Here is a 13,633-nt window from a genome sequence, read left to right on the forward strand (position 1 = left end):
TTAAGAGTCAACATGGCTTAGCAAGCGAATCATTGACCATAACAAGACCTGACCAACTTATTTAAGATCAAGCTTGATGGTTTTTGGAGTCCTCAAATGAATCTGTGTTCCAGTGCGTATCAAAGATTCAGGTTTATTTCAAGCCCTGGGGTTTGTTTAAGATAACCCACGTGTGTTTTATTAATTTAATTTCACATCTGATTCAAACACTTGTGCTCCAGTTTAAATACTATAGACCCCCCCAAAGAAACTGAATATGACAAAAAAAATTAAAAAAAAATTAAAAAATTAAAATATATATATATATATATATATATACAAAATGACTACAGATATACTGAAATCGACAACAGAAATGCAAAAAATGAACTACAAAACAGGCAAGATGACCTAAAATACACAAAATGACTCAAAAATGTACAAAATTACAAGAAAAAGACATAAAAGAACATATAAAAAAACCCCAAACATAAACAACAAAAAACATACACAAACATAACCAAAAGTTGCACATTACAACTAAAAATACACAAAAAAAGGCCCAAATCACATAAGATGACTCCAAAAAGTAACAAAAAACTAAATAAAACTACAACACAGATATACATGAATGACTCCAAAAACTAACAAAACAAAAACAAAAACACACACAAACCCTTTGTTTGTTCCTGTAATAATGCTCAGATTGGCCATTCTTGTTTATGCTGACATTAATGTTGACAGTGTTGCCCATAGATCACACAATTACATTTTTGTGGCCCACGCTGTGATAGAAGTTGGTGATCTCTGCTGTCAAGACACCAGATGCCTTTTGATAATTCACAACCAGATTCTCTAACACACACACACACACACACACGCACGCACACACTAACAAAAATGACCAACATACATCTTTGTAATATTTCTTACGATCTATTCCGAATCAGATGAGATCCACAATTGTCACTGCATGTAACACTATTATTAAACTTTTGTGAGCCTATGTGGAACAGCAGATCAGCTGTCATATTTGGTTCTTTACTTTTGTGTGCTATTGTGCAAATGTATGTTTGCAGTTCTGTCATTAAGTAGCCCCTTCATGGGTGGCTGATAGCTGTGCAGCATGTTACCTCCATTAATGAAAGGGTTATGTTAGGCCATATAAAGAGCAGTGGATCTGGCCACACCTTAATACATACAAAAAAGTTTAATTAAAACAGGAACCCTTGTTTTTCAAGTCTGGGTATATTTTAACTCTGGGGGTAGATTCTGGTTACGAAATGCCAAACTTTGTGTTTAGGTCTAATTGTTTTGAGCTTTATTTTCATATATGAAGTTACAATTAAGATTAACTGGACATGACCTTTGACCTGAAGGGACCTCGATTCATTGTAGAAATGTTGTGTTTTATCTGCGTATTCATGAGTTTTCTTCTAATACGGTACTATATATATATAGACAATATATTTGGAGGAGGAAAAATTGTTTACCATTTTTACTTTAAGGTGAAACCATCACAAAGTCTTAGGATTCCTTTGCAATAATTGCCATATTGAACAAGCTCAAGCTGGTCTAACCACATGTCAGTCAGAAATGTTGCACTACTCTGGAACGTTTCCCTCAAAGAAAGACGGAGAGATAGATATTGATGTTGGCACCACTAGGAAAGCTCTGCTAAAATATTCTTTCATAAGATGAGAGCAGCTAATTTATAAGCAAAATGTTTGCCCTCGGGGTGATGATATCAAACACATAACAGAGGTCGCAACACATAATCATGGCTTCACAACAACTTTCTGAGAGAAATCTAACAGAGCAAATATTCTATATTCAATGTAATCATGCGGAAAATTCGGAATACACGCTTATATGTAGAAACACAATACAGGAGACAATTTGTCAGCATTTGTAGATATTGGCTTTATGTAATTTCCTGATAGCTCAAAGGTATATGCGATATCAAAACAAGGATTAAATAGAAACCATTACGATTGGATTGTGAAATGGAAAGCAACTACATCACTTTGGCAACTTTCCAGATGGGGCTTAGCTACAACGCCAGGTGGTTTTGTAATTGTTACCTTGCTTTAAATGTTAACATGATACCTCTGAAATGTTACATACAAAATAGATCTAACCACACCTCAACCACAATCTTACACCCCCACAAATATGTAGTGTAGGTTTTTGTTAAGTGTGGCTGAAGAAAAGAAACAGGAAGAGAAAACGATGCGTTCACATATTGGAAGTCATCAGAGGCCAGTGTGGGGTTCTGGATTTGCTGGACCAGCTTTTCTTCTCACAGGGAAGTTAATTCACCTAACAGCTGTGGATGTGTGTGTTCGTGTGTGCACACATCAGGGAAACCTAAAATGACCCAGTTTGATATCTATAAACTATAATGTATATAAAACAGTATATAATGCCATTGTAATAACAATAACGCATAGATTTTCATGATGTCTAATGACTTCCTGTTCTGATAAACACATTAACCTAATAGCTCTTGTTCCCTTTTGGGTTGGGTGATGACAGAACAAACAAATTCAAACATCTGCTCTCTAAGTAGTGCAAATAATGGAAATTACAACCAGCAATTATTTCATTTTCAACATCCAAGATTTATTTTTTATTTTTTTTCGCTAAGCCTGGAGTTTCTAAACGCTATGTTAACGCTCCAATAAAACACTTCTTACGCAGTGATAAACAACAACATGCTAATCGTTTGTGTCACTCACTTTCAATTTGATTGTAACATTATTTATCTTAATACTACATGTAATTAGGTTTTTTTTTGTGTGCGGAAACATGTAAATTAATTGTCCTTTGGGTCAATTTGACCCCATTCAATCATTTAAAAAATAATACTTTTTTTGCTTCATATTTCCTTTTTCCTAATTTAATACGTGCCATTGATTGAGCATCAAATCAAGGGGTTCCTTCTGTGAGAGTCATGAATGTGTACCCCAAATAAGAAAAGTTTGTGATGAAAGATTTTCAAGATACAGTAACTTTAAAACTAAAAGATTAACCTGATGGTGGTGCTGCAGGAAAGGTTGTATCATCACCACACAATAGGGTTCATACTGGGGTTAATTTCACTGACAATGTTAATGAACCATTTCATTAATCTGGTCAGTAAGTTTGAGAAGATTTAGATGAAAACTATTCAAGATACTTTCATTCTAATTCAAAAGTTTGGCTTGAGGCGCTAGAGCACAGGTCAAAGTTTTATTATCAAGGGGTTAAGTATTTAACAAACTAACGAAGTGCATGACACAATAACTTGGTCAACAATTTTCTGAAAATTATTTTCTGGAGGCGAATATCCCTTGGCATCAGATTGATCCCAAGGGTAAAACATATTAGTAATATTTGAGGATAACAGGACGGTTAAACAGATTAAACTTGCGAGAGTTTGGCTAATAGTAAAATGGTGCAAAGCTCAGGAGTGCTATATAAAAAGTACACCGTTGAGTTTCACCTTAGCCACTCACACCAGTTTTTCTCCTAAAGCATCTCATGGCTCTCCGACTTTCGCTTAAAGCTGATATCCGGAGTTTCTGAGAGGACGTCTCGATGTCCCGCTCTCAACAGCTTCACTTCCTCCCCCTGCCTCTGTCAAACTACCAGAAACCACGCCTCTACTTCTCTGCATGTGCATCGCGGACCATAACAAGGTCGCATCGACACATTGATATAAGTCTATGGGTCAGGTAAGAGCCAAAATCATATTTATCTGTTTGCTGCTGTGACGCGCGGCCTTGTTTCCGTGCACAGTTCTGCATTCACTTTGATTGACAGTCTCAAAACAGGAAGTTGAAGCCTATTGGCATGGGCGCACTCGCCGATTGTTTCCATTTGTATAGGGGTCTATAGGATGAAGGAGGGGCTTATATACATTAATGTATATGAATGACCACTGGCAGTAGACCATAGTAAAAGACTAGTTAGGTATTTCTTTGCATTTCAAAAGAATGATACATAAACAGATTTCTCAGTAATTCTGGATATCAGCTTTAAGTGCTGGACTGTAAGAAGATTAATGACAGTCTATATATTATCTGTTGGTAGACCAACTACTACAGGACAAAGCTAGAGGTCAAGTTCACAACACAAGCAGTGGCTCTGTTAAAAAGTCAAAGAGGCCTTAGCCTAGGGAAGGATTTGGGCCTCAATCGTTTGAACTGGTGCTGAAAGCTCTCTAATGACTTTACCACGTTTCTTAGCAACCAAACCCTTGACATGCTAAAGCCGCTACCTTTATCGGATATTATGAGAATATCACTGGTCATCTGTTGCTTTAAATGACATGTTGAAATGACTTTTATTGCAGTTTATTAGGTGTCAGCAACTTCAAATCCTGATACAACCTATGAGTTGAGTCTGTAGCCTGTTGAGGCAACTTCGCCTCAGTTTCGGTTTTACAGCGCAATAAAGATGTCCATTTAGCCCTGGGCTCAAGTTTCAGTAGTTGCTGAGATCACAGGTAAAAGCTAAGCCAGCTCTATCTTTAATGTCTCTACCAATCCGTGCTGCAGTAAACTGAGACAACGTTAGCATCGTTGCCAACATAGAGCTATAAATTCATTATTATTATTCTTTAATTTCTTTAGTCTGTTATTGCCAAATAATCTAGCTTTACTTCACTTCAGAGACACGAACAAACAAACGGTTAATGAATTGAACATAAGACGTAAGAATGGAGGAGAATGTAAAACCCTACATTCCTGTAGAGAGATTTTGATCTATGAATGTTGTCAGCCATGCCAGATTTTGGAGTGCTTAAAAAAATACTCACAAGTGCAGACAATTCTATGTAGCTGCAAAGTTATCTGATAACATAGAAACCATCCAAAATATGATTCTGTCACGTTAAATATCATTTTCCACTTCTGTGGCGTGCTTAATAGCATTGTAAATATGTATTTATAAAGGAGAGGCCCCATTAGGAGCAATTACTGAGACCAATTCCAGGGCAAAGCACATAAAAACATACCATTACTGTGAGGAGCATATAGGTTGAGTGTCTTGTCAATGACATTCTGATATATGAACAATTAAAGATGCCAACTTTAACTTTATGTAAAAAACAGGCTGTACCAAGACTTTTGGGAGTTGAGTCCAAGTCAAGACCAAAACTATAAAACTCAATACACACTTCTAAACACATTTGATGGACAAAACCAAGGTGTCTGCAACTCATTGAAACCATAAGATGCACAGGTGTGAAATCCAAATTCTTGCAAAAAATAAGCCATAAAATAAAAGCCATTGATCAGACGTCTTAACAATAACCCATTTAACACGATCTTCCAGTATTCCACCAACAGCAATCCCTAATCAATTTCACTGTCACTGAAAAGTTTGCTAAAAATTACCCCTGGCGATGTTCAATCATCTCTGTGTCAGAAGCCCCTTTTCTGAGACCACAGCAGACCCATTCAAAATAACTCATGGACACATAAAGAAGGACTACAATAAGATTCTCACGTGTTTTCCATGAAACTCAATGAGGTCACATGTTGCACATACATCCACCATCAAAAGTGTCTCTGAAAACACTGATACTAGCAGGTTAAGTTAAACCAAATGTGAATGTAATGTGTGTAATGGCTACATCAAAGTATTCAAAAGAGATTTAGGCATCTGATATTTCATACCATTTAGGCTTTTTGAGGTTGCAGATAATGTGGTGCAAACAGCATTTTTGTTGATCTCCTAATTATTCTTAGCCTTACACTAAATTTATTTATCTTTGAAACTCACTTCCAAGGCTTTGTTGTAAATCTTCAATCATTCTGTCATAGTTTGCTGGCAGCATGTAAAGCTCAGATGGTTTTTAGGCTAATCTAATGCCTCTGTGCTGACATGCAAGGGTTGTGTTTTTTTTTTTTTTTTTTTTTTTTGGGCTTAGCTTGTTGTTCCTTAAACGTGGCTCTTTTTTTTATACTGATAGCAGTAAAGCAACATGTGAAGCCAAACACTGTGCACTATGCAGAACCTGAAGGTTTATTTCACATCTGCAGACTTTCACTGGTATGGCTTGAAAAAGCACCATTCTCTCTCGTAGGTGGGTCTGAACCAAATATATGAAGTCATGTTTCACAATTAAATAAAAACCAACTTGAACAGTTAAATGAGGAGCAACAAACACCTTTGAGAGCTCATACTGTTCCAAACTCAATAAGATTCTCTTTAACAATTGCAACTGTCAAATTAAAGCAAGGGTTTTGCACTAAAAAGCTAAAAATGTTGCTCAAACTACATCAGGCAACATTAAACAAGTTGTTATTTCTTTAAAAAAAAAAAAAAAAAAAAAAGCAAAAGAGACTCACCTGAAAATTCCTCCAGAAGAGGGATAAAGTAAAGATGTTGAAGTAAAAAAATCAACTGCACAAAATGAAGTCCTTGATAGTTTTGTGCAGTAAAAAAACTTTTACAAGAAAATCAGACGATGGAAAAAGTCCTTGGATGATGTTCCAGTTGTTAAATGACTGGTAAAACCAATGAGATTTAAAGGTCTGCGCAGTAGAAAGTGGGAATGGGGATGGAGTGCTGTTTGTGCATGTGTGTGTGTGGATTAGTTTGACCCTCTGTTGGTCCCAAAGGCATCTGGATTTCAGCTCAACTGCTTTCCCTCCTTGTCGTCCTCTCTCTCACTGTGCTGTCAGGAATGTAACTTCTCCATCCCCTTCTACGTGCCTTCCTCCAACTCTTCCATCCTGCTTTCTTTTTTTACAACTCCTGGAAATGTCACTTTTCTCTTCCTGTTTTCTTTTCCCTCATTCCTCCCCAGTGTGTCTATTGATGTTCACCTTTCTCTGCCTGTCTGTTTTTCTCCTTCCACGCATTCACCTTTCCAGCCCTCCCACTCCTGTTTCCTTCTTTCCTCTTTCTATACAGTGGCTGAACACATGTTGCCCAACCATAATAATGCATCTACAGCTACACACGCAGACATGCATTTAACAAAAACTTGGCAGGACATCTGTCTATTGCGATTAAATCTACTTTCAAACAGGAAAAGTACATTACAACTGTTTGACCGCACCTTAAGCCCTGATGAAGTTCATAATCACTGTATTGTTGCAAACACTGTATTGACATGGCAGTTTACAGGACTGTGGGTGGTTCTACTCCCACAGTAAAGTCTGGCCTTTTCACAACATGGCTTTAGCTAAAGAGGAATCACAGACATATTGTGCTTGTCGACAATGATGGATTAAAAGCCATTTGGAAACATTTAAGTCGCTAACCTGCTCATGTACCTACAGCAGGAGTCAAACTCTAAACACGTCGCTATATGAATAGGGCTTTGATAACAAAGACGCTTTGTTGTTGTGACCTACATCTTGCTTCACTTTGATTCTGTTGTATTACTTTGGCAGAGAGAGACAAAGAGAAAGGCAAAGAAAGAGGCAAAGAGGGAGAGAGATAATACCATTAAAAGGAGGTTTACAAGCTTAGGCACGTTAAACATTTAGGGGGGAAAAAGGCCCATTAGTGTACATTTTCCATTTGCTGACAGTCCCACCTTTGCACCATAGGGTTATAATATTCATTCTTTCCAAATCATGCAAACTTAAAGCTTTATTAAGGTAGTAGGAATGAGGGGTGATTTAGAAGCTGCGTATGCAACAAAATGCACTTTAAACACACTTACTGAAGTCGACACGAGTGACAAACTGTGACGTAGTGATTACTCAAGGAAACGTACCATTCACATACCTCCAACTGGTTTTATGAGGTCAAAGGCATTCGATTGTTACGATCATAGCGTAGACTTACAAGTTTTAAGGTGTCCCCATCTTAAGCTGTAAGGGAGGTTATGTTTCTGGTGTTCTTATGAATGAGGTCATAATGTCAAAGGAACTATAGGTTATTTACATAACCCCGGTTCTCTGAGTAATATGAGTGAGATGTGTCACTATGGGATACCCGCCGCCGCATCATATCCAGAACACCTTTCTCATTCCACCAATCTGATTGGCTGATGAAAGATCTGCCGCTAGTCCCACCTACTATAAGTAGGGCGTGCAAGAAGGGTCGTCTTTGTGAGACATCTCACTTATATTAGTCAAAGAACCTGGGTTATGTAAATAACCTATAGTCTTTTTCATAACATTAGTTTCGATGTCTCACTATGTGATGTAGTAACTCCCTTATTCAATTCAATTCAAAATACGCATCCTTTAGGTCGACTGATGTGAACCAGTCTTTCTGACTCTCCAGCAACGAAAGGATCTCCTCCTGCAGGACACAGGCTGCTCCCTGAGCCTGAGTGTAGAACGCAGTTGAACCGGGGAGGGGGAGACGCAAACTGCAGTCTGTACCCCTTCGTTACCGTTCGTAACACTCAAGGTTGGGACCGCGAGCTCGGCCCAACTCCTCCCCCGAAAAAAAGAGTCGCCTGCAGTGGCCCGCCCGTCACAGGAGCCCTGCACCGTGGTGCGGTGGCACCCTCTAGCGGGGAAGCCGCGCCGGCACCCCCGGGGGACCCCTGCACGAGGGGGGAGCATAGCCACCCACCGAGAGGGGACAGCTCCCACCTGGCAGCCATTGGGATGGGCCATTGTGGCGAGGAGGCGAGGGCACGGGGGACACACAACGGAACAGAACAGGCGGGGCCGGAGGAGAGAGTGGGACCCCGTCAGGTCGCCCTCTTCTTCTTGGCCTGGGTGGGGTGCGTGGGCGGAGCCGGTGCAGCCGCAGCCGGGGCTATGGGCCTTCTGGGCCAGCCATAGGAACTAGGAGTTTTAGGGCCCTTGAAATGAGCACCCAGAGGAGCTGGGAAAGCCTTGCGATGAGCAGGAGGGCCTTCCGTGGGAGGCAGAGGCGGAGAGCTTAGTCGTCCTTCTTTTTGGCCTCGCAGTGCCTCTACATGGAGGCCAACACTAAGCCGAACACTCCTTCTGGGACGACGGGCATGTCCAGAAAGTCCCCTTTCTCTGCTTCTGACAGGTTCCCCAGGTCAAGCCAGCAGGCCCGCTCCTGGAGGATCATGGCCCCTATCGCTCTCCCGATGGCCTAAACCGCACAGCGCTAGACTCGGAGGCACGGGTCGGTGACTACCGACATCTCCTTCCAGCAGGTCGGGTCCTGGGACACCCCAAAGTCCTCACAGAGCTCCACCTGGTAGGCTGTGAGCAGCGACATAATGTTGAGCGCCCTGGCGGTGAGTGCTGAAGACTCGTAAGAGCACGCCAACAGGTCTAACTGCAGAAGGTCAGACTTTCCTGGCAGGTTCAGCCTCCGAGGAGCAACAACCGGGACCCAGGGGAGCAGGTGTGTGGCCACCAGTGCTCCACTGCAGGCATGCGGAGTAGGCCCAGGCTCTCCATGTCCTCGCAGCCCAAGGACGAGGCACCTGAGACAGCGCCCCTGTCGGGGAATGGCCGGTCCTTCCAGGAGCGCACCACTTCTTTCAACAGCTCAAGGAAAATAGGGAGCATCCGCTTTGCCGTACCCCTGGCTGCGGGGAGCCGGTTCCCCTTGTACCGGGACCCAGACACTAACAATAACATTAGCGGCCACGGGATGGACAGGCGGGCGGCGGCACGTCTGCATGCATCTACCAAGTCAGAGCCGGGAAGAGGAGAGGCTGGAATGCTCCCTCCCTCTGTGGAAGCGGCAGAGACTGTGGGCCTTTTAACCCAAGCCGAGGTAACAAAAATGTCATCATCCTCTTTGTCCTCTGAGATGAGGAACTCCGAAGTGACGTCATCTTCGTCCCCACAGTCCAAGCCGAGAATGTCCTCTCCGGGCGGAGAGACAAAGGCAATGTCAGACTGCAGCTCCAGCAGGGCCCAGCGGGGGTGCTCGTCTCCATGCGTTCAGTGGCGGCAGGCTTGTCGCTGACCAGGGGTCAGGCTCACCTGGTGCACCAGCCGTCTGCGGAGGCTCTTCATCGCGATGAAGGTTGGCAGGCTACCGGAGCATCCAGGGCCTGCTAGGGGCCGAGGCACCTGGAGCATTCGTGGTGCGTGTCCCGCTCAGAAATCAGCTTGCCACACAGAGTCAAGCTTCCAAGCTTCTAGCCCCTTCAGTCTTGCGTGAAAGTAAAAAAAAAAAAGACTCTAAAGACGTTTCTTACACAAATTAGTGCCAAAGTTTTAATATTTAGCGTTCAAACCTATAATCTAAAGTTCATCTATGTGATAGGTTGCATTTGGGTTCATTCTGAACACTTTGACAGGACAAGAAAAAATTGCTTTTCATCAGTCCACAATTCACTTACATTATAGAGTGACACAAAATCTTTATCCTAAGCTTAAAACTAAATAGCTCTGCTGCTATCCACATTATTGTAAATATTTGATACCAACTTTGATATCACAAAACCTAAATCAATTTTTTTTACCTATATTAAAGGTGTAGGAGAAACAAGAGATACAATGGGGGTCCATATAGCTTTATCCACCTGATTTATCTATATTTTTAAAAACAAGTTCATTTCTATGAATATAAAGTGACTTTACAAAGCTTTAGATTATATTACCATGGCTTTAAGCTCATCAGTAAAGCACGTTCAACTTGACGTCCTGTGGAATGACTCTTTTCACCTGTTATAATCAAAATAATGTACTTCACTGTGACATAAACATATATAAATAATAACATAAATGAAAAATATTGTATATTTAGCAACATTTGCACAGCAATGGGCTGTCGCTTTTTTCTCATCAGGACTGAATTAATATCTATTGAACTACAACCACACAGTGCAACTCCGAGCTTTAAAGTTATTCCCTAATGTTACTGATGATTATCATATCGGGTTTCCAGTAACAAATACCTGATGCAGAAACAGACTCCATTTCTTTATGCTTGTTTTGACTCTGCAGCATAACAGCTTTAAATGATTACTACACAATCTACACATGGTTCTAAATCGTGTGATGTTTGCACCAAAAGGAGAAAAAAATGAATGGTTTCATTTCAGTATATGTCATTGCATGGAATCCACATCTGCTTAACAGCAGGTAAGATAAGGAGGAGCAACTGTACCATAACACAAAGGGTCAGATGCAAAGAAAGTTTGCCGTCAGTAATTTTTACGGATTAAATATTAGATAAATAATCTCTGTTTACGGAACCCTTACCTTTTGGGTTAATTAATAATAATTTATAAAATATTTTTGTGATCTTTCCAAAATTATCACCAGAAATTAAATAAATGAAGAAACAAAATCATATTTTTTATTGGTTCTTAATATACATAATTTCTTTAATAATCTCCTAAAAAATTTTCTCAAAAATCCAATCGTGAACCAGAATAGTTGCAGCAAGATTAATTGTGTCATCTTTTTTTAATAGTATATATGTTAAGTTAAGGTTTCGTTTATTCAGACAAGGTTTTTCAGGAAATGTTTATCTCATCTCAGCATATAAAAAAATCCTGAAAAACCTTGTTTGAATAAATGAAACTTTAACTTAACATATGAATCAGATTGAATATAAATCTCCCTCTAAACAAGAATAAGCTATATTTGGTGAGAAACTCTTGTAAAATATATCAAGATTCATGAATAGTCCCAAAATGAAAGATATACAAATGATCAAGTAAAACTCACTGTAAACACCCTGTCCAGGCTGTACCCCGGCCTTAAGCCTAATGAGAGCTGGAGATAGGGTCCAGCAGACACCAGTGACCCTGAAAAAAGGAGCAAGCGGGTGAGAAAATGGATGTATGGATGGAAACTCACTATAAATGCAACCTCCTGTTAAAAGAGTTTGGCAAACACTGAGTGAAAAAGACAGAAATCACACATCATGTAAACAAGACAATCAGTCACACTGTGGGTAAGAGTCCAACAAATAAATATTAAAGAGCAAAACCATCTAAGACTCTGTTTTGAAGAGTGAAAACACTTTGATCCTTTAGTCATTCACTCCATTTTTACATTATAGGCATCACTTTCCACTGGAGGAACCATAGCATGTGATTATCATCAATCAGACCTCTGTTTTTTAATAGAAAAAATATTCCTAAAAAGCTTTGTTAAAGCCAACCATCTAACCTAATGAGTGCCAGACACTTGCTCTCATCCCCTGATCTGTGCGTAGTGCATCTACTTTGCCAGTAAACATATTTCAAACCTGCAGAGGGAAGGTGCTGACAGCTGAGATGTGCACATCTTTTAGCCTTGGCTGCTATAGTTCTGCTGGATTAAAAGAGATTTGCCAGAATTTTTTTTTTTTTAAAAATAAATCATCCTGACATCCTACATGATGATCTATTTTGTGAAGTTGATAAAAAAAAATAAAAAAGGCCAAATACGAAATCAAACCAAAAGTATAGGTGCTCTTTAAAATAAAAAACATAGCAGCATAGACTTTAAATTACAAAGACCCTTTTTTGAATTGAAATATGATGTTTTCTACACTATAATGTGTTCAATGCTTTATTATAAGTTCTAACATGATGCACATTGAGACTTTATTTGTGAAAACATTGCTTGGATCATTTTTTATATATGCTTTAAGTTGTTTTGAGGAAAAAATTGAATTGTTTCTTGTTTGAGTATTTAGATATTAACAGCCATAATCTTAATACTTATACCCTATTGCTATAAGAATCAGGTAATAACACTTCTATGCTATATTTGTTTACGGGACTCCACATCCCACAATGCAATGTGCAAAAATGTCAACAGTGTTTACAATGGAGTTAAAACATATTTTTATAGTTTTTATCTGAGGTAGCAGCTTTTTGATTATTAATTATTAATCCCCGCTTTAATTATTTTCACTTGCAAGTGCAATAAAGACATTGTTGATTCTGAAGGCCTCATGGCCACAGTACAGCAGAGTAGTAAGAACAAGAAGGTCAAAAGGTGAGAGAAAACTACAAAAAAAAAAAGAGATTAGAATAATCACCACATATCAGGACACATAAGTAACTGAAAACAATCTGTATTTGTCAAAAAAAATTCAATGAATAAAATGTATCACTCCTCCATTTTCTAAATTTGCATAATCAAAGTTAGAGTTGCCTATAGAGAGCAATGGCAGCAACATTGGGGACAAGGAAGGGACTCTCAAGGGAAACTGATCATGTGATCAGAATCACAATCCAGATATGATCAGGATGAAACTCAATGGGGTAACTGAAGAACCAAGCCAAAATAACTGAGTCAAATTTCATAAAAATCATCACAAACCGAGATGTGAATTTTTGAAATTTAAGAGAAATACAATATAAGAGAAAGGGATTTTTAGATTTTTGAAACCGATCCAGAATCAGTATATTGATCTGAATTCTGTCTGAAATTTAATGGAATCTTCCATGATGTAAGGCAGACATAGGCAACTGTCGACCCAGGGGGCCCCCTGCTGCCCTCGCTCTAATTTTGTGCGACCCCCAAAGTGACTCCAAAAAACATACAAAATTACAGAAAAAAATACACAAAAAGACACACAGGATGACATCAAATTAATTTATGAAAAAATATACAAAACAACTACAAAAATAACACAATAACTCACAACACAACAAAAAACAAAACTATACAGATACAATATGACAACTACACAAAATAAAAACATAAATGTGCAAAACAACTAAAAAACCAAAAACAAAACAACAACAATACATTAAACAACAACGAAGACACTAGAACCCTTTGATGTTTTTTGAAAAAAAAAA

The 13,633-nt window shown here is 39.3% G+C and overlaps 1 protein-coding gene across 5 annotated transcripts in view; it reads right to left on the minus strand.

Moving 5' to 3' along the window:
* LOC114470951 (matrix-remodeling-associated protein 5) overlaps nt 1-13,633 on the minus strand; it is a 37,171-nt gene that overhangs the window by 22,674 nt on the left and 864 nt on the right. For 4 of the 5 annotated variants that reach the window (XM_028459398.1, XM_028459394.1, XM_028459395.1 and 1 more), the window contains exon 1: nt 6,321-6,778. The exons of the other annotated variant lie outside the window; for it this stretch is intronic. The gene's annotated coding sequence lies outside the window, so the exon portion shown is untranslated. Of the gene's footprint in view, nt 1-6,320; nt 6,779-13,633 lie in introns of those variants that run through there. 5 annotated transcript variants of the gene reach the window in all.

Source organism: Gouania willdenowi, chromosome 10, assembly GCF_900634775.1.
Source record: "Gouania willdenowi chromosome 10, fGouWil2.1, whole genome shotgun sequence".
Lineage (NCBI taxonomy): Eukaryota > Metazoa > Chordata > Actinopteri > Blenniiformes > Gobiesocidae > Gouania > Gouania willdenowi.